The following is a 19,813-nucleotide window of genomic DNA, read 5'->3' on the forward strand; positions in this document are numbered from 1 at the left end:
CCCCATCAACCCTCAGTTTGTTCTCAGTTTTTAAGAATCTCTTATGCTTTGGCTCTCTTCCACTCTAACCTCTTTTCTTTTCCTTCCCCTCCCCCATGGGTTTCTGTTAAGTTTCTCAGGATCCACATAAGAGTGAAACCATATGGTATCTGTCTTTCTCTGTATGGCTTATTTCACTTAGCATCACACTCTCCAGTTTCATCTATGTTGCTACAAAGGGCCATATTTCATTCTTTCTCATTGCCACGTAGTACTCCATTGTGTATATAAACCACAATTTCTTTATCCATTCATCAGTTGATGGACATTTAGGCTCTTTCCGTAATTTGGCTATTGTTGAGAGTGCTGCTATAAACATTGGGGTACAAGTGCCCCTATGCATCAGTACTCCTGTATCCCTTGGGTAAATTCCTAGCAGTGCTATTGCTGGGTCATAGGGTAGGTCTATTTTTAATTTTTTGAGGAACCTCCACACTGTTTTCCAGAGTGGCTGCACCAATTTGCATTCCCACCAACAGTGCAAGAGGGTTCCCGTTTCTCCACATCCTCTCCAGCATCTATAGTCTCCTGATTTGTTCATTTTGGCCACTCTGACTGGCGTGAGATGATATCTGAGTGTGGTTTTGATTTGTATTTCCCTGATGAGGAGCGACGTTGAGCATCTTTTCATGTGCCTGTTGGCCATCCGGACGTCTTCTTTAGAGAAGTGTCTATTCATGTTTTCTGCCCATTTCTTCACTGGGTTATTTGTTTTTCGGGTGTGGAGTTTGGTGAGCTCTTTATAGATTTTGGATACTAGCCCTTTGTCCAATATGTCATTTGCAAATATCTTTTCCCATTCCGTTGGTTGCCTTTTAGTTTTGTTGGTTGTTTCCTTTGCTGTGCAGAAGCTTTTTATCTTCATAAGGTCCCAGTAGTTCATTTTTGCTTTTAATTCCCTTGCCTTTGGGGATGTGTCAAGTAAGAAATTGCTGCGGCTGAGGTCAGAGAGGTCTTTTCCTGCTTTCTCCTCTAGGGTTTTGATGGTTTCCTGTCTCACATTCAGGTCCTTTATCCATTTTGAGTTTATTTTTGTGAATGGTGCGAGAAAGTGGTCTAAAAATATGGAACGCTTCACGAATTTGTGTGTCATCCTTACGCAGGGGCCATGCTAATCTTCTCTGTATCGTTCCAATTTTAGTATATGTGCTGCCGAAGCGAGCACAAATTTCATTTTTTTTTTTTAAGAGAGAGGATGGGGAAGGGCGAAGAGAGAGGAAGAGAGAGAATCTTAAGCGGGCTCCATGCCCAGCATGGAGCCCAATGCAGGGCTCGATGTCACGACTATGAGATCATGACCTGAGCCAAGATCAAGAGTTGGACACCAACTCTGCCAACTGAGCCACCCAGGCACCCCGATACTTAATTTTTAATAGAAAGATTACTGTTTCTGAAATGCAGTCTCATCAGGCTTCCGGGGCAAAGTCAAGTTTGTGTGTGTGTTGCTTGCCAGATCCACTGAATGTAAAATTTCCCATCTCAAGATAGATGTGAGGCATTAGTTACCTAGTGTCCATCAGTCCTGCCTGTAGTCCCCTGTTCTCAAGTTCATGGAAAGTGATAGCCCACTTTAGCTTCATGACAAGGTCCCCACACACCCTTCTCCTCTACATACAAATGTGGGGCTTCCACTGATCAAAAGCTATGGCTTGAGCATAGAGTGAGGCAAAGAGAAGACTAGCCAGTGACCAGGTAACCCTGAAGTCTCATTTTTACCAACGAGTCATCTAAACTTGCTGGCATGATTCTGCTTGGTCAACATGAAGCTCCCACCTCTCTAGTGCCAAGGCTCGGCCAACAGATGTCGATTAGACATGGGGAGCTGAATGAGAACTAAAGTGGTTTTCAAGGCAGCTTCAAGGTTTGTTCCCAAAAGTTCCACTTACCAGTTCATAACGTGTCACTCCTCATAATAATGGGCAAATACCAAGCTGCACCCTCGAGAGAAATGAAGGCAAATCTTTGGTTAAGAGCACCTGAGCACCACAGTTAATACTCAAAGGAAGAGCTTTTCTTCCATCTTAAATGGATTACTTGGAAAGAAAGTTTCCCTGAGCTCTTGATCCTTCGGAAAAAACCTAAAGGTCTCTCCAAACCACTATAGGACAGTCAGCCGGTGAACAATCTCAGTCCCTACCTTTGCTCCTTCTAAATCTCACAAGCAAACTTTGCACATGCTCCCTGGGAGCAGGTGTTCAACTATATGGGGAAACTTTTTATTAGGGCAGTAGAGCCAATCTCAAAGTCCTCATTGTTCAACCATCTTAGACATACCTCTATTTTGCCGGGTTTTTGAGATTCTAATCCTCCTGTCCGTGATGCTTATTTCCTTTCCCTCATGCTGGACTCTTTCCTTGTGCAAACTGTCATTTGTCACCGGGGCTTGTTTTTCCCTGGGTATCTTGTCCACCCTGCACTGCAGAAGTGTCACTATAGATGAGTAGTTTCTTGTTTGCTTGTGCCAAGGACGCCAGGGGCTTCACCCACCTGGAACCTACCACCTGGCTGTACAGTAATTTCTCAGTTATAGGTTCTTGCATGATGAAGGCAGTCCTTGGGCTTCAGTGTCATTTTTCTCCCCTGACTCAGAGCATCAGGAAGAGTGATATTCCCTTGCTGTTCCCCTGGCTCATGTGGGGGATTTTTCTAGATCCCCTTTCACCAAAGAGGCATTTTTTTTCAGAACGCCTCCTTATGCAAAGGTTTTAGTCCCTGCTGCTTCCCTACACCAGCCCAAGGCGTGTCAATTGGCCCCACGTTGGTGTTAAATTCTACCCCTCATCTCAGCTTCTATATGTGGCCCACGCTTCCCCTGGGGTACCACAGCTCTAGCTCAGGAGGCTACTGTTTGGGATTCAAGCTGCTGCCGGTGGCAACAATGGCTTTCTTTTCAAGCTCAGGTACATATTTTAAAATTTTTGTTTTACTTTATGCAGAATTTCTCTGTCTCATACTGCTGGAACTGGACAGGCAGACTCAACTTCTAGCCAGATGTTTTTGTTTTTTTATTTATCAAGGTAAAATTCACGTAACCTAAAATTGACCATTTTAAAGCCTACGCTTCAGTGGCATTCAGCACATTCATGGCGTTTTATAACCATCACCTCTATCTCATTCCAAAATGTTTTTATCACCCCAAAGGAAACCCCGTACCCATTAAACAGTCACTCTCCATTCTTCCCTCCTGCTAAGCCCTAGTAACCACTAATCTCCCTTCTGTGTCTATGGATTTACCTATTCTGGATATTTCATGTAAATGGAATCCTATATGACCTTTTATAACTGGTTTCTTTTACTTAGCGTTAACGTTTTCGAGGTTCATCCATATTACAGCGTGTATACAGACGACCAACAAGCACATGAAAAGATGCTGAATATCATTAGCCATTAGGGAAATGTAAACCAAAACCACAGGGGACACCATCTCAACAGCCACTAGGAAGGCCATAATGAAGAAAAAATGGAGAATCACAAGCGTTGGTGAGAAGGTGGAGAAATTAGCACCCTTGTCCATTGCTGGGGGAAATGTAACATTTGCAGCCACTGTGGAAAACGATTTGGTAGTTCCTCAAAAACTTAAATATAAAATTATCATATGACTCAGCAATTCCCCCTTTGGGTATATGCCCAAAAGAATTAGTCCTCAAACAAATATTTGTCCACGAATGTTCGTTAACAGCCTTATTCACAATAGCCACAAGGTGGAAACAATCCAAGTGTCCATCAGCGGATGAACGGATAAACAAAATGTGGCGTATCCGTATGGAGTGTTACCAGCCATAAAAAGGATTGAAATACTGATACATGCTACAACATGGATGCACCTTGAAAACATAATGCTAAGTGAAAGAAGACAGACACACCAGCTGGTGATCGAAGAGGAGGTAAAGAAGCTATCTGGGCCCTCCTGGAAGTTGGGTAGATACCGTACAGAAGGGAAAGGGTGTAATTCATAGTCCATCACACATACTCAGCTCTTCCTGCCACAGGTCCCATAAAATACCCGCCTACCGCACTCCCTAGTAGAACAAACACCCAACATTACATTCAAGCCAGCCTGCCTAGATGACTGCAAAACAGGAGTCCCCTCTTATTAAAACAATTTCCCACTTAAATTATTTATTTCTCTGGAGTAACCATAAAATATTCAAATTCAACTGCCAGACCATAAACAGAAGAGCCAGAAACTCTTACCTAAGTTTCTTATTTGATATGTATTCATTCCATTACAAGAAGAATCCAACGTTTATTAAGTATCTAAATAATACCAGGTACTGTGTCAGAAAATATCTGCAACACCTTGCATATTTATGAATTAAAATAAAGCTTGCAGTTATGTATAAAAGGGAGGAAGAGAAATTGAATTGTATTTTTTCAGCAGACATAATTAAACCCCAAAGCTCTGGGCATCAATTAGACACTAGAAATAAAATCTGATTATCCCAGAGACTCATTTCCAGACGAACACTTTTATGAGTTGCCTAACTGTGCACGGTCCTGAGTTAGCCATCAACCAAAATGGACTTGTTTTTACCTAGTAACAAACAAACCTTGAGCCCATTATGAGTTTCTTGTGAAGAAGCAGCCAGAGATCTTTCATTTAATTGGCAATATAACCACCTACATTATTAATGATAAGTTTACTTTCCTCTTAATATAGAAGTCTAAAGGCCATCGGTGCTGTAGCAAGTAACAAATGTATGCTAAGAACTTACCAAACAACATCCACTTTCTCCGTGGCTCTACATTATCGAGAAATATTTTCCCGAGATTTGTGTGAGGTTTCAGGTTCACACAGCGGCATCTGCAACTGACTTCAGAGAGAACTGCAGCTACTCTGAACATCTTAAGTCTAAGAAAAAGGCTTCCAAGATTTTAATGTGGCTTAGGATAGAGTGACAAATTAAAATTCAAGACCCAGTCATTCCCACAGGGCCAAAAAGAAGTCAAATATAAGGATAACCAGAAGAGTCTTGCTTGATTCTGCTTTCTCCCACCACATGCTTCACAGGAGGCTGCCTTCATTTTCACCCTAGTACCATGAGAGCCTTCACTGGCGTTTTCCAAGCAGTATTTTTGAAAGGCAATCTGATCACATCACCCCCCGCTTAAAACCCCTTCAAAGCTTCCCACTGCCTTTAGGGAAAAATCTAAACTTCACGTAGCTTACGAGGTGCGCACGATTTCAGTTCTTACAAGTTAAGCGTGCCACACCTCCAAATCTTCACACTTGCTCTAACTTCAGTCTCCACCCCTCTTCTTCCAACCCACCTCTACTCATTCTTCAGGCTCAGCTGAAAAGAGTGCTTTTCACAGAGGTCTGCTCTGGCCCCTACACTGGGTCCCTCTCCGGGGGCACCCAGAGCATCCTGCTGTTCTGTATTGTTAACATGGTAATGCAATCATAATTGTTCTTGTTCCATGACTGCCTTTCATGTTAGTTGATTAAACTCTCTGAGATCGGGGTTGTCTGTCTTGCTTGTTGCCGTGGCTCCAACACCACACAATACCTGGCACGCGGGAGACACTCTTTGTTGAATTAATGAATCATCTTCTACAATAATACATTCTCGTGAATCATCTTCTACAATAATACATTCTCGTGGGGACTGAGGCTATTGTCCTCACACATTTGGAGCCAGATAAAAGATAACCGAGCTAATATAATTAATACGATCCTACCGAGTACTCTCTGCAGGCGGGGTTCTTAACAATTTTTGAGTAGTGGACCTCTCTGTCAGATGAAGACTATGGATTACCCCTTCTTGGAATAATGCTTATAAATGCCTGACAGAAGATATATAGAACTCTAACGAAATAATTATATTCGAATCTCACTATCAAATTATGTTTTAAATTAGTGATACAGGGGCACCTGGGTGGCGCAGTCGGTTAAGCGTCCGACTTCAGCCAGGTCACGATCTCGCGGTCCGTGAGTTCGAGCCCCGCGTCGGGCTCTGGGCTGATGGCTCAGAGCCTGGAGCCTGTTTCCAATTCTGTGTCTCCCTCTCTCTCTCTGCCCCTCCCCTGTTCATGCTCTGTCTCTCTCTGTCCCAAAAATAAATAAACGTTGAAAAAAAAAATAAATTAGTGATACAATAGTAAATACACCTTTTCACTGTCATTAAATAAAGAGGTCTAGTGGCAGGTCTAGTAACTACCATGATTTCAAAGTAATGATGAGCATAAATAACATATTCAGATTATCCGTGATAACTATAATGTTGATATAAAAATAGCTGTGATATTTATTAGTGAGAAGACACACAGCTACTGGCATGGCTACTGGCTCCACGCATAATTAAAACACTAACATTCAGTCAGAAGTTAGTGAAAATAAGAATGTCATTTTTGTCATCCAACTTCATGGACCCCTCAGGAGATCCCTGCAAAAGCCAAATAATTGCACTGCCTGGCTCTCCCACTGTGGGGGAGTATAGGCTACCTGCCTCCCCCCCCCCCCCCCACAACACACACCTGGATCCACAACCACATCTGTACAGTGTCCATGTTTCCCCTGCGTGGCTCCCACATGTTGGTTGAGCATGGCAGGGTACCAGTGCAGGTTCATTCCCATGGGACAGAGGGATCCCCCAGTAGGCAACTTTGCCTCAAGAACTCACAATCAACCTGGCCAAGACATTCTCAGAACTGTCCTTCCCCTCCTCATCTGTCCATTCCCATCTGTCCTTTCCTCCCCTTGTCCTCCTTCCTTCCACCTGTCCTCTCACAGAAGTCACACCGGCACCGAAAAGTTCATCTGAAAGCTCTCCCAGCCTACACTGTTGCCCTTCCCTTCATCCTTCCCAGGTGTCCTCATGATAAATCTCCTGCACACACAACCCCATCTTGATCCTGCTTCCAAGAAGATCTGAACAAACGCAATCCCCCTCCCCTTTTTTTGTTTTTATTTATTTTGAGAGAGAACAGGAGAGGGGCAAAGAAGGAAAGAGACAGAATCCCAAGCAGGCCCCACACTATCAGCCCAGAGCCCAATGCAGGGCTCAAACTCACCAACCGTGAGATCATGATCTGATCCAAGATCAAGAGTCAGACACTTAACCGACTGAGCTACTCAGGCACCCCATGCAATACCTTTTAATCAAGGAGAAAAGAAAGGCCTATTCAACTGGGTTTATTCAGACCTGATTATTCTGAAAATATCTGGACACTCTACATTTACAACGCTTTACCAATACCTAACACCTGATTGCATAAAAGGGCTTTTCAGAGCATTTTGTTTTAAAAATCTTTCCCATCAACTCTTTGTCATCCAAAGGAAGGCTCACATAGGGTTAAGGCCAAGGACTAGCCTCCCTGAACAGATGACAGTGGCTCATTAAGGAACTTGGAACAGGAACAAGAGAACTGAGAGCTACAGCCACCACAAAGACTTTATTTCAATAAGACGGTCTGAAGATTACACAATGTCAACCCATTAGAATACCCCACCGTCATTCCTGAGAGCCCCTCTGACAAAATCCTATGGGTATGAAGTGAGCACGCAGGAGCTCCACATGCACAATAGAGAAGCTAATACACCGGGTGGCCAGCTGTAACTCAGAATCGAAGAGAAGGTGCTGCAGACACAGGATTGTGGCAAGTAAATCTTAATGCAGAAGAGGGAAAAAGACTGTTTACAGCACAGAGCATCTCCCTTCCCCACTCTCCACCCCTTCCACCAGGGATTTCAGGTATAATAACAACATAAAAGGTAATATTAGAACCAATATTAAAATAAATAGGGAACAGGAACACTCCACAAAAGGGGAAATGTAAACGAGCGCAGAAGAATCAAGATGAGAGAAATAAACAAACATGAAGCTTCTAAGAGCTGATGGAGAGAGATGTGCTCGTAACACCTCAAGTGGAAAGCTGGAACACATTTTCTGACTGGGACCTCTTCTGGTGTGTTAGATTCTACAGGGCCCTTAGACGAACTCCTACTTCTGGTACATTGTGAGCTAAATCAGTTGTTATGGGCCACCCGGGGGACCTTACCATGTCATATAGCATGGTTTCTAAGGTGTAATGCCCTCTGCGTTTCACTTTTGTGGGGGCACTGGGTGGCGCAGTCAGTTAAGCGTCCGAGTCTTGATCTCAGCTCAGGTCATGATCTCCCAGTTCATGAGATTGAGCCCCGTGTAGGGTTTCACGCTGACATCTAGGAGCCTGCTTGGGATTCTCTCTCTCTTCCTCTCTCTCTGCTCTCTCCCCCACTGATAGGCTCTCTCCCCACCCCTTAAAATAAACATAAAAAACTTTTTTTAAGAAAAAAACTCTTCACTCTCAACAATAGCCAAATTGTGGAAAGAGCCTAAATGTCCATCAACTGATGAATGGATAAAGAAATTGTGGTTTATATACACAATGGAATACTACATGGCAATGAGAAAGAATGAAATATGGCCTTTTGTAGCAACGTGGATGGAACTGGAGAGTGTGATGCTAAGTGAAATAAGCCATACAGAGAAAGACAGATACCATATGGTTTCACTCTTATGTGGATCTTGAGAAACTTAACAGAAACCCATGGGGAAGGGGAAGAAAAAAAAAAAAAAAAAAGAGGTTAGAGTGGGAGAGAGCCAAAGCATAAGAGACTGTTAAAAACTAAGAACAAACTGAGGGTTGATGGGGGGTGGGAGGGAGGGGAGGGTGGGTGATGGGTATTGAGGAGGGCACCTTTTGGGATGAGCACTGGGTGTTGTATGGAAACCAATTTGACAATAAATTTCATATAATGAAAAAAAAAAAAACCTCTTTAAGAAAAACACTTTCGGGAAAAGAATTCACTCCAAAATGTAAAATATCCTGTGCTTCCTTATGTAAATAGAAACATGGAGGTAAGGGGTGGATTGCGTCCCCCAAAAGGATATGTCAGATATGTTGATGCTTTAACTGCCAGTACCTCAGAATGTGACTTAATTGGAAATAGGGAGCTTTCAGATGTAATTAGTTAAATTAAAATGAGGTCCTTCTGGAGAAGCATGGGCCCTGAATCCAATATGACTTGTATCCCCATAAGAAGAGAGAGGCACACTGAGAGGAGAGGGCCACGTGAAGACCCAGACAGGCAGGAAGAAGAAAATGGCCATGTGATGACAGGCAGAGATGGGAATGATGCATCTACAGGTCAAGGAACACCAAGGATTCCCCGTAATGCCTGAAACTAGGAGAGGAGCACAGAACACACTTTTCCTCAGAGCCTCAAGAAAAAACCAACTTTGCCAACACCTCGATTTCCATTTCTAGCCCCCAGAAAGCTGAAAGGGTCAGTCTCTCTTTAGCCACCTTGTTAGTGGAACTTTGTTATGGCGGCCCAGGAAACTGATACAATAAGCTTAGGGCTTCTCCCCCCGACACTTCCCCGTCCAGCCTTTCCGTCTCTGCTACCACCAGGTTACTGATATATAAATCTCATGTTAATGTGCCAGGTTTCATGGGGTTTGAGTCCATGCTGGAGATGGTCCAACACTCTCAGAAACTGGATCCTCGGTAGCAAAACTCAGCCTGGTGATGATACTAAGGCCCTGAGTCACCTCTTTGTTCCTATGGAACAATTTGCATGCTGAGGCGATCCAGCTCAATTCTGGCCTCGATATATTACACTTTAATGGTACTCTTCTTCCAAGAACACTTACGAAAATTGCCTCATTAATTCTCACTGCTCCCTTGTGCAGCAAGACAGGGACAAGTGTGATTATCTCAATTTTGAAGACAAAGACCCTGAATTCTAAGATCCCAGAACTATGAAGAACATTGAGAGGTCATCAGCCCCAGAAAGGCCCAAACTTGTTGCTCAGTGGAATCACCTGACAGCTCAGCAAAAATACAGATTCACAGGCCCAGCCGCCCCAGGACACAGCCCAAGAGTCTTTATTTCTTTTTTTTTATGTTTATTTTTGAGAGAGAGAGAGAAAGCAAGCAGGGGAGGGGCAGCAGAGACGGGGGACAGAGGATCTGAAGCAGGCTCCATACTGACAGCACAGATCAAGCCCTGTGGAGGGTTTCATGCTGACATTGAGGAGCCTGCTTGGGATTCTCTCTCTTCCTCTCTCTCTGCCCCCTCCCCCACTGTGGGGCTTGAATTCATGAACCATGAGATCATGACCTGAGCAAAAGCTGGACACTTAACCGACTGAGCCACCCAGGTTCCCCCAAAAGTCTATATTTCCCCCCAGTTTTTTTTGTAACCTGACAAACACAGTTTGTGAACTGGCATTTGGGAACCACAGAGAGTCTAGTCTTTCTCAAGTTTGGGGAATATGTGGGCAGACCCTTTTTACAAGATAAAAATGCTTATGATCCTCAGATGATAACAAATTGTTTTTATTATAATGTTACTTAAATAAATACTGAAGTGTATATATAAACCCCTAATCCTGGTAGCTCTTTTATATGACTATAAAACTAAAAACAAGTTCATGAATTAAATAGAATCCCAATAAAATCCAATATGACACCGGCAGTCAGTGATTGTCACAGAACCAGTCCCTGACAGGTCTGCATGCTCAGGCCATACATGTTGCAGGAGACTATCCTCCTCCACTCTTCTCTCCAAGAACCATGACCGGGCCTGCCCTCCTGCAGCCTGCCTCGATACCATGGTCTTCACTTCCTGAAAACGTGATCATAGGCACATCGTAAATGCAGGCTTTCCAATCATATGCATATTCAGCTATTAGGAGTCATTAAATAATCTAATACAGGCTTACCCTGGGGTGTTCACATTATCATCCAAATGTGAGCACAGGATTTAAAATTTCTTATAGTGAACTTGTGGACCTCCCTTTGATAAATATTGATCTACTCCATTTGCCTTTTCCTGGAAGGGTCAGAATTCAGTGAACATTGACTTCAAATGCTTGGTAATAGTTAACGCTATACTATGCTTATTATATAGCAGACACACTGTTCTAAGCCTATTACATACGCTAACTTCTTTACTCTTCATATTAACCATGTACGGTAGATACAACCATTATTTCCATTGTGCACATGATAGAACTGGGCAAGAGACAGTAAGCAATTTGCCCAAGATCACACAGCTCCTAAGGGGCAGATCCAGGATTTGAACCCAGAAAGTCTGGATCCAGACTCTGTGTTCTTCAACACTAACTGTATATACTTTTCAAGTGAGGTATTGGCATTCCAAGATTTGTAGTAGAGTCTGATTTCTCTCTACTCCCAACAAGTAAGTAGTAATCTGAGTGAATGGATCCAGGTTGGCAAGAGTTGCAGTAACGAGGAGCTTGAATGAGGGGTGGGAAGTTGCATTGCATGGGCACAGGAAAAAGGGGCCTTAGGGACTCAGCAAGCCAAAAAGCCAGGCAACTCACCTAAATAGGCATCCATCCAGAAAAGCGAGGTAGAGTAGAAAAATCTGGGTAGACACCAATAGGAAGAAACCAAGGAAACTGGATGAGTAACAGGTCTGAAGCAGAGTGAGCAGAGTTCTGCCTCATCTAGTTTAGAGAAAACTTAGATGTTTTCTCTAAGCAGAAAAGGAAAACATCTGCAGCCTTGGGTATGACAGGGAAGGAGCTGTTACAGTTGCCTATTTAGCTCCAGTAGAATCCTGCAAAAAGGAACACCAGTCAGCTGAGTATAAACTTACATATGTTGCCTAAGAGGACCCCTCACAAGAAAGATAAAAGTGACACTCAACTCTCTGGAGAATTAAAGTCACAAAAGCTCACCATAGGAAAAATCCAAGGCTTCTTCCTCAAAGACAACTGCATCTTTTATCTTGTCATCTACCAGGTCATTAAGTGAATTTTGCTCCCTAATACTTCTCACATTCTAAAAATATAAAGACATCAAGCTAGATCAAGTTGGTATAGACTCGATCACAGGTGAAGCAAGATTAAATGATTGCTGTAACTCCAATGAATGGTCTGCTTTTCTAAAACCTTATTTGGACATAACGAATAGGAGCCCTCCGAAAACTGGGTTTGTGTTGTAATGATAAAAGTTAGGTGCCCATAAGTAAACCTTTGACTTCATAAATAAGAAAATCAACCCACTGGACTTAGGATCAAAATAGCATTAAACCTGACTGATGAGAGAGAAAACAACAACAACAACAACAACAACAACAACGTAAAATCAAAGATCATGCCACTGAGAATAGACGATCTTTCCTGGCTGCAAGATATACTTGCTTCTGAGCTATAAAAAAATGTCATAATCATAGATACTCACATTTCACATTTTTTTCAAAGAGCCTCTCTGTCTGTGTCAGCACTAAGTTTTATATTTGATGGTTTCTGCACCACAAGTAGTGTCTATTTTAGGTTACAAAGTAGAAAGGAAGATGTAGGCCCAGAAGAACCAAATGTTTGGAACCTGATAAGCCTACGTAAATTCTGTGTTGACTCATTTCAACAATTTATTGACCTTCTTCTGTGACCAGGTGCTTGCTGGATGGCGGGTACAGAGATGTCAGGACCCAGTTCCTGCCTTCAAGGAGCTTACAATCTCACAGAGAAGACCTAGTGAGAATTAATATGACAAGTGGTTAAGTCCCCACGGTGGCAAAGATGGCTGTCACAAATAACGAATGAAGGCATTCATTAACAAGTATTTTTACTCCCGTGGAAACTCGGAGTGGTGGAGAGGAGTCTCCCTTACCCTGAGGGATTTCAAAATGAATGACTCTGCAACATGAAGTGCCACATAGCAAGCTCACCCTACTAACAACTTAGGCACCTCCACTAGAGCTCAGAATGGGAACAACATTTGCTTTTTTAAGTCACAACTATTGAATCCTGATCCTGAATCTGAGTTTGTTCCTCTTATGATGCAATGTTCCTATGGTTCTGAGAGTGAATGATTCTACCCAGAAGAATTTTTGATAAAGACTTTTGTATCCACCTAGATTCTCACGCATGCAGAGAATAAAAACAACTGACTCAAACCTGGATTTCTCAGTAATTTGTCTACAGTGCACTTCTCAGGTCCCACAACATGACATTCGCCTTTAACTTGTTGGCTTCAAGTGGAGCACTTTCCAGGCAGCCTTAACTTCTGTGCCTTGATTTTCCAACTGGCAAGGCAAATGCTGTGAGTAGAACACTGTCTGACCCTGCGGATGCAGTAATATGGAAAGGGGCTGGGACAAACAGACCCTCCTCCAAGGTCTGCAGAGGCTGGAGTATAGTCTTGGCTGCTTTACTCAAACCCACTTCAACAAGGAGGATTGTGATCCTTTGCTCATTATTATATCAGCTAACCTCTAGCATACACCTCCAGGGTGCCAGCTCTGGGTTAAATATTTTGCAACCATCTCCTGCAGCTTTCAAAACAACTCCAATGCCATCCCAATTTTATAAGGAGGAAGCCAAAGAAAAGCTAGGTGCATGGGGCATTCTAGAAGTTCTTGATTTGAACTGCCTCTCGACTTCAGGGCTTTCTATCAAAGTGCTTTCAGATTGTTGTCTGTGTGCTTGTTTACTACTCTGCTGTATTCCTTCAGTCGGCCACACCCCTCCATCTTTAAACAATCCTTTCCTTACATTCTGTGACACCGAGCTTCTCACCTGTCCGATCTCCAATTACTCCTCCTCAGCCTCCTTTAGGGGGTGTGACCTACTCTACCTCACCTTTCAATTATTAAAGTTTCTCTGTTCCAGACCATCCTCCTTCTCCCTCTAAACTTGCTCCCCAGGCATTATCATTTACTCCTATTACCAACCAATGTTGATGACTATAAAATATGTAGCCCAGGGGCACCTGGGCGGCTCAGTCAGTTAAGTGTGTTACTGACTCTTGATTTCCGTTCAGCTCATGATCTCACCGTTCATGACTTCGAGCCCTGGGTCTCTGTTGTCTGCGCTGACAGCACGGAGCCTGCTTAGGATTCTCTCTCTCCTTCTCTCTCTGCCCCTCCCCTGCTCTCTCTCTCTCTCTCTCAAAAATAAATAAACATTAAAATAAAAAAAAAAACATGTAACTCAAATTCAGCCTCTCCTCTACGCTCCAGACATCTCTCTCCTTCAAGTGTCTCTCATGCACCCAAAATTTAACTCCTGATCTCTTCCTCTTCCCACCCCTACTGTACCCCGAACTTAGGTCCTCCCCTGGTCTTCCCATCTCAGTAATGACACCACTCCCCACCCAACCACATCAGCCAAAAGCTTACAAGTCACCTTGAACACTTCCCTTCCCTCCATTCCAAGATCCAATCATGGAGACCTTTTCATTCTACCTCTCAATTTAATCTTGAGTCCATCCACTTTCTCCTTGCCCCAGTAAGAGCCACCTTTCCTCTTGCCCAGTCTATTGTGACAAGCTCCTCACTGGCTTCCCTGCATCTGTTCTTGCTCTCCTCTACTCCATTTTTTTATATAGCCTTCCTCACAAGACATCCTGTAGCCAAAGTGATGCCTTTAAAATTCAGATAGCACATTCGAACCCTTCAATGGCTTCCTATGACTCACAGCATGAAATCCTCAATTCTTGTCCTAGCAGCAAGGTTTTGCAAGTTTGGTCCCTGTTTGATTCACCAGCCACCACAATCTTACTCTTAACCCCAGGCACACTGGCTTTCATTCCTGTCCTCAAATACTTCTTGCCTCCAGCCTTCACAAATCCATTGTGTTTGCCCGAAATCCTTCTTTCTCAGCCTCTACCCCTCTTTGTCCACACCTCTAGTTCACAAACACATTGCCCAGGAAAGCCTTCTCTGACCCCCTCAGGTCACTGCCCCTACTGTAAGATCTCTGGCCACCTACTCTTCTCCTTCATGGTGCTCATCATAACTGTAATTTAAAGACTGGTGATTGCTCGGTTAAAGTCTGTGCCCTTCTCCTTATTAAAATGTCTGTGCCCTGTCATGAGGGCAGTCACAGTGTCTGGGAGCTTGCTGGGGTATCTTTAGCACCGCTGGATTCTCACCCGAGTTTCTATTACTTTGGGTAGGAAAGAATGTCTACATGTGCTGCGGGTCACATCACCATCCTCTTGTGACAATCAGGCATGTGTCTTTATGTAATGTCTTTCACTTTCCTATGCCATTTATACATATGTTATGTGAATTTATACATGTTATCATATGCTACATTGTAAGCTCTAAAGAGCCACTAAGTTGGCTTCTTAGAGTTGGGATGCTAAGAAATTAATACTGAGACTCAGTGCCATTCAAGGAGTGTTTCTTCTACTGTCCTCATTTTACAGGTAAGAAAACTGAGACGCAGAATCTGTTGTCCCAGGGCTCACAGTCTGGTAAAGCACGTGAGTGATGCTCTACCTGTGAATTAATGAATGATCGCATAAGCCATTTCACTTCTCACAGGGAGCTGAGTGGCACATAGATTTTATGGCATTATCAAGGCCACTTTCCACACCTTCCATTTCTATGTTGACCATCTGAGTGATCAGAAAAGCTTTGAAACTATCTTGTAATATGCAATGAAGAGTCAGCTACCTACAAGGTTAAACCTATATGGCTTCCTGACTACATTAAATGCAAAGACATTCCTTTTTTTCCCTAAAGCAATTATGTGGGAACTTCATTTGCCAGTAAGACTACCAAGGCCTGCAGTGTTACACAGAATTTTTTGTGAGGGCTTGAGCACAAAAATACCACACTGAAAATTTAGATTAAAATATAATTTTCATGCCTCACCAAAGTGCTTCCATTTCATCTGTTTGGTCCAGGACAACCAAAAATGCTCATTATTCCCCACCTGTCCTGGGTCTGACCATGGAGACACCCTTTCTCTTGGACCTAGATTTCAAGAAAGACACAGACCACACTGCCATGGCTAAATGGAAAAAGCAATGGAAGCCTGTGTGACTTCAACTGAAATGGCCACTATGGCTTCCTGGAGTCCTGAAGACTGCTCAAGCCATGTGCTTGCTAACGCATGTATCAGTGGTCTTCACTCCAGAGAGGAAATAAAGCACTAAGAAAAAATATTTCCAATTTGATCCTCTATGGGGTCACATTTCCTCTGATTTACTAATTCCGATAGAGAAAGCAACAAAATATGTCCCAGGTGAGGCAGATGTATGCATCCTTTACTTGCTGCCTGGAACAAAAATAAGCATTCGGTTAAATTTTTCAATCATTCATTAAACAGATAGTTGTAAAGGCTTACGAAGCACATGAAAGTGTGCTAAATCCATAGGAGAAAGTGAGGTGAAATAAACAGGGCTCTTTTCTCGTTTCAGAATCTTCTTCAGGTATTGCAGATCATATATGCAAACAACTTTAATGTAAGGCAACATAATTATCTCAAATTTAATTAACTAGTAACAGAGCATCTTTAAAGCAGCATGTTAACAGGTAATATTCCTTATTGCCTTGCTCAAAGCTTGGTCCATGGACTAGAAGCATCAGGGCATCGCCTGGGAGCTTGGTAGAAAGGCACAATCTCAGATGCAATCACATAACTACAGAAGCAGAATCTGCATTTTTTTTTATTTTTTTTAACGTTTATTTATTTTTGAGACAGAGAGAGACAAAGCATGAACGGGGGAGGGGCAGAGAGAGAGGGAGACACAGAATCGGAAGCAGGCTCCAGGCTCCGAGCCATCAGCCCAGAGCCCGACGCGGGGCTCGAATCCACGGACCGCGAGATCGTGACCTGAGCTGAAGTTGGACGCTCAACCGACTGAGCCACCCAGGCGCCCCCAGAATCTGCATTTTAATCAGATCCCCCAGATGACTCAAATGCTCCATGAAGTTTGGAGAAGCACCGCTTTACATTATTTGGCACTCAGTCACTGCCCACCAGTGACAAAGTTGATGGAAGCTGACTTCAAAGCAGAGACTCAGATTTTCATAGAATAAATGCTTAATACCTTGTTTTTAACGTGAATCTCTGAGGGATTTGTTTTAGACCTAAACGTACAAAATGGGATTCTAAAGCTCAGCAAACTACATGTCCTTGAATTTTAATATCCTATGAGTACTCAGACCCTTACCTGGAATGCTAAAGGGTTTTAAAATATAGCTCTATTCATACTGATAAGAGCATTTTCTTTTAAAGCTTATTATGTATTAAAGTGACCTTACAGAAGCCACTGGAGGAGATGGAAATTCTCATCAAGTTCAACTCAATGATAAAAATCTTCTAGAGGGAGTATCACCAGAGGAACCAAGACGGGATTCCTCCCCGCTTAAGAGCTGCTGAGTCATAGAATCATAAAATGTGAGCCCAGAAAAGACCTTTGAGCTTATTCCCTCAGCTCTGCTTCATTCCTGAAGAAAATCATTCTGCCTTCATATCCATAGTTTCTTTTTCCAATGAGCTCCAAACGATTCACGTTTATCAACCAACCAATCAACTAACCTATAGATTCTTTTTATCTTCTGACACCTGCAAAGTGCCGTGAGCAGCTTGATTATAACAAATAAAATTGTATGAGTTGTGTGCCATAAGATGCAAAATGAAGAGAAGCTTTAGGAAGAGAGCCCTTGAGGCAGGGTGGTCAGAGAGGGCTTCATGTGGCTAGAGGGAATCCTGGAGCTCAACAGTCCCGGGAAATGGAGGTGCCAGGAGTTAGGTGTTTTCACCTGAGAGAACCAGAGTGAGAAACCACGCTCCTGCCTAACTCCTTCTACCATGCCATGGCCCCCCTCAGCAGTACTGGCTTTCTGGAATTTGGCTCTAAGGCCAAGTCTGCTAGTTGCCCACCAAAGTCCATTCTCCCCTTCTTCTATAGCAACAGAACTGTAGCTGGACACATCCACCCCACTGCCCTAGGTTTCTATTCTTTTGCATTACAAGTGGCCTTGGGACTATGTTGTTGCTGGTGAAATTTCTGTGGAAGTGACATATGACTTTGGGGTCTAAACGAGCCTCCTTTACACACCCCTCCCCCATCCGCCACAAGTGCAACCCCATCATGAACCACACCTCAGCAGATGCAGAGCAGCAACTTAAGAAGGAGCCTGCGTCCCTGAATCATCCATGGAGAAGAGCCACCCTCCAACCTGGAATGCTTACGTCAGACTTTTATGTGAGAAAGAAAAAAAAAAAAAAACTTCTTTGTTAAACTGAACTATTTTTGGGTCTCTTTGTTATGATGACCCAGCCTCACCCCAGCCGATCTTAGTATATAACCAATAAAATGTAACTAAAATGAGGTTAAATGAAGTTGTACAAGAACTATAATAAGAAGTATCACTTTGCATTAATCCCTTGACTCAGCTCAGTTCCTGGTAGACATGGATGGAGACATAGCCAAAGATGTTATTGCACAGACGGACATGTTATTGGGCACTTACCAGGTGCCAATTTGTTAAACAACCCACATACACATTAAATTAATTAATCTTCACAACAACCCTATGAGCCTGGAAATCTTATTATCTTTAATTTGCACAGGAGAAAAAATGAGGCTTAGAAGGATGAATTGGCTAAATCTATAAATAGTTACTGTTGAGTAGAATTCAAACCTAAGTATGAGTGATTCTAAAGCCAGTGCTCTTTTCCAAAATGCTATACCTCGTGTGTGTGTGTGTGTGTGTGTGTGTGTGTGTATGTGTGTGTATTGACGGACAGGGATCAAGTGGATGAAATAAGCATGGCAGATAGATATGATGACCAGAAACACTGGACTGATAGAAAGAGATCTGGGATTTTCACAGGTTATAACTCTGGCCAAGCTATTTAGCTTATTAGGTCCTAAGTGTCCTCTATGGTAAAATGTGTTACCTGAACCAGACAGACGATCTCTAAAGAAACAGCTCTAACAGTCTGCAGCAAATGTACAAAAATGCATGCTGTCACCCATGCACTACCACCTATGTAACACTTTTACTCTCAAGTGTGAACCCAACAGAAGAGCTTGCTGAAGAAATAAGGGTTGTGTTGCTCTGAAGGAACAGCAGAGTGTGAAAGTTTACACAAGCAATATGCAACAACCATAGTATACCCACAACCTCAAATGCATGGAGCTTCAGAGTGCTATAGGTTATTATCCTTTCTCCTGTTCAGATCTGCTTCTTTATTCTTCTTCAGCAAAGTGAGATGGTACTAATAACTGTCCCAGAATGGAAAGATAGGAAATTGGGTTCTTTTCCACCACTGTTTTTCACTGCAGCCTTGCTAATAAATTAAACTAGATTAAATCAAAGAAGTAAGCACAGGAATACTGAATCATAGGCCATATGGAAAGAGAACTGGGGAGAGTCTTTGGGACAAGTCCCCTATGGGCTCATGAAGGAGGGAAACAATTCCTACAGCAGGAGTCTTTAAATGCTGAGCAATGTGGGGGAGAGAGGCAGAAAGAGCCCACAGTTTGAAATGGGCACATAACCCATCCAAGAGACACAAAGGGAAGGGTCTGTGGGATACAAACCATTATCAGAAGACAGCAGCATTAGCACAGGGTAAGGCCGAGAGTGTTCAGGAACAGAAGAAAGCTCCATAAAATACTTCAGTGGCCTTTCTGATGTTTCATGTTTCCCAGGGTACATATACATCTGGGAGGTCATGCTCGAGGTGGACCTGCTGAATGCCAGATGCCAGGCCACTCTGCCAAACCCTTTGTCAGACCCCAGACAGCGGGGCGAGATTTCAGAAGCCCCCTGGCAGGTACACTAAATCTCATCACACAGTGAGCTCTAATTTTAAAGTCAACACTTACGGCTAGCCTTTTCCATTAAGTATGCATTCCCAAGGTCTAGGAATGTAGATTCAACATGTCTCTTCAGCTGCTGCCTACAGATAGGGTTCCGAATGGACTATTGGAAATGTCTCAACTAACGCTTTGGACACTAATCATCTCAAAAGTACCCTGTAAATACCCATTAATGCCA

The 19,813-nt window shown here is 43.1% G+C and overlaps 1 protein-coding gene and 1 non-coding gene across 2 annotated transcripts in view; both read right to left on the reverse strand.

The window, feature by feature from the left end:
• Positions 1 to 19,813, reverse strand: part of ARMH4 (armadillo like helical domain containing 4) — a 128,548-nt gene that overhangs the window by 23,171 nt on the left and 85,564 nt on the right. The window lies entirely within an intron of this gene.
• LOC121032550 (U6 spliceosomal RNA) lies at positions 1,098 to 1,204 on the reverse strand. Its single transcript, XR_005791360.1, has one exon. It is a non-coding gene; the product is annotated as a U6 spliceosomal RNA (small nuclear RNA).

The sequence above is a fragment of the Herpailurus yagouaroundi genome, unplaced genomic scaffold, assembly GCF_014898765.1.
Source record: "Herpailurus yagouaroundi ecotype Mexico unplaced genomic scaffold, PumYag 141, whole genome shotgun sequence".
In the NCBI taxonomy this organism is placed as follows: domain Eukaryota; kingdom Metazoa; phylum Chordata; class Mammalia; order Carnivora; family Felidae; genus Herpailurus; species Herpailurus yagouaroundi.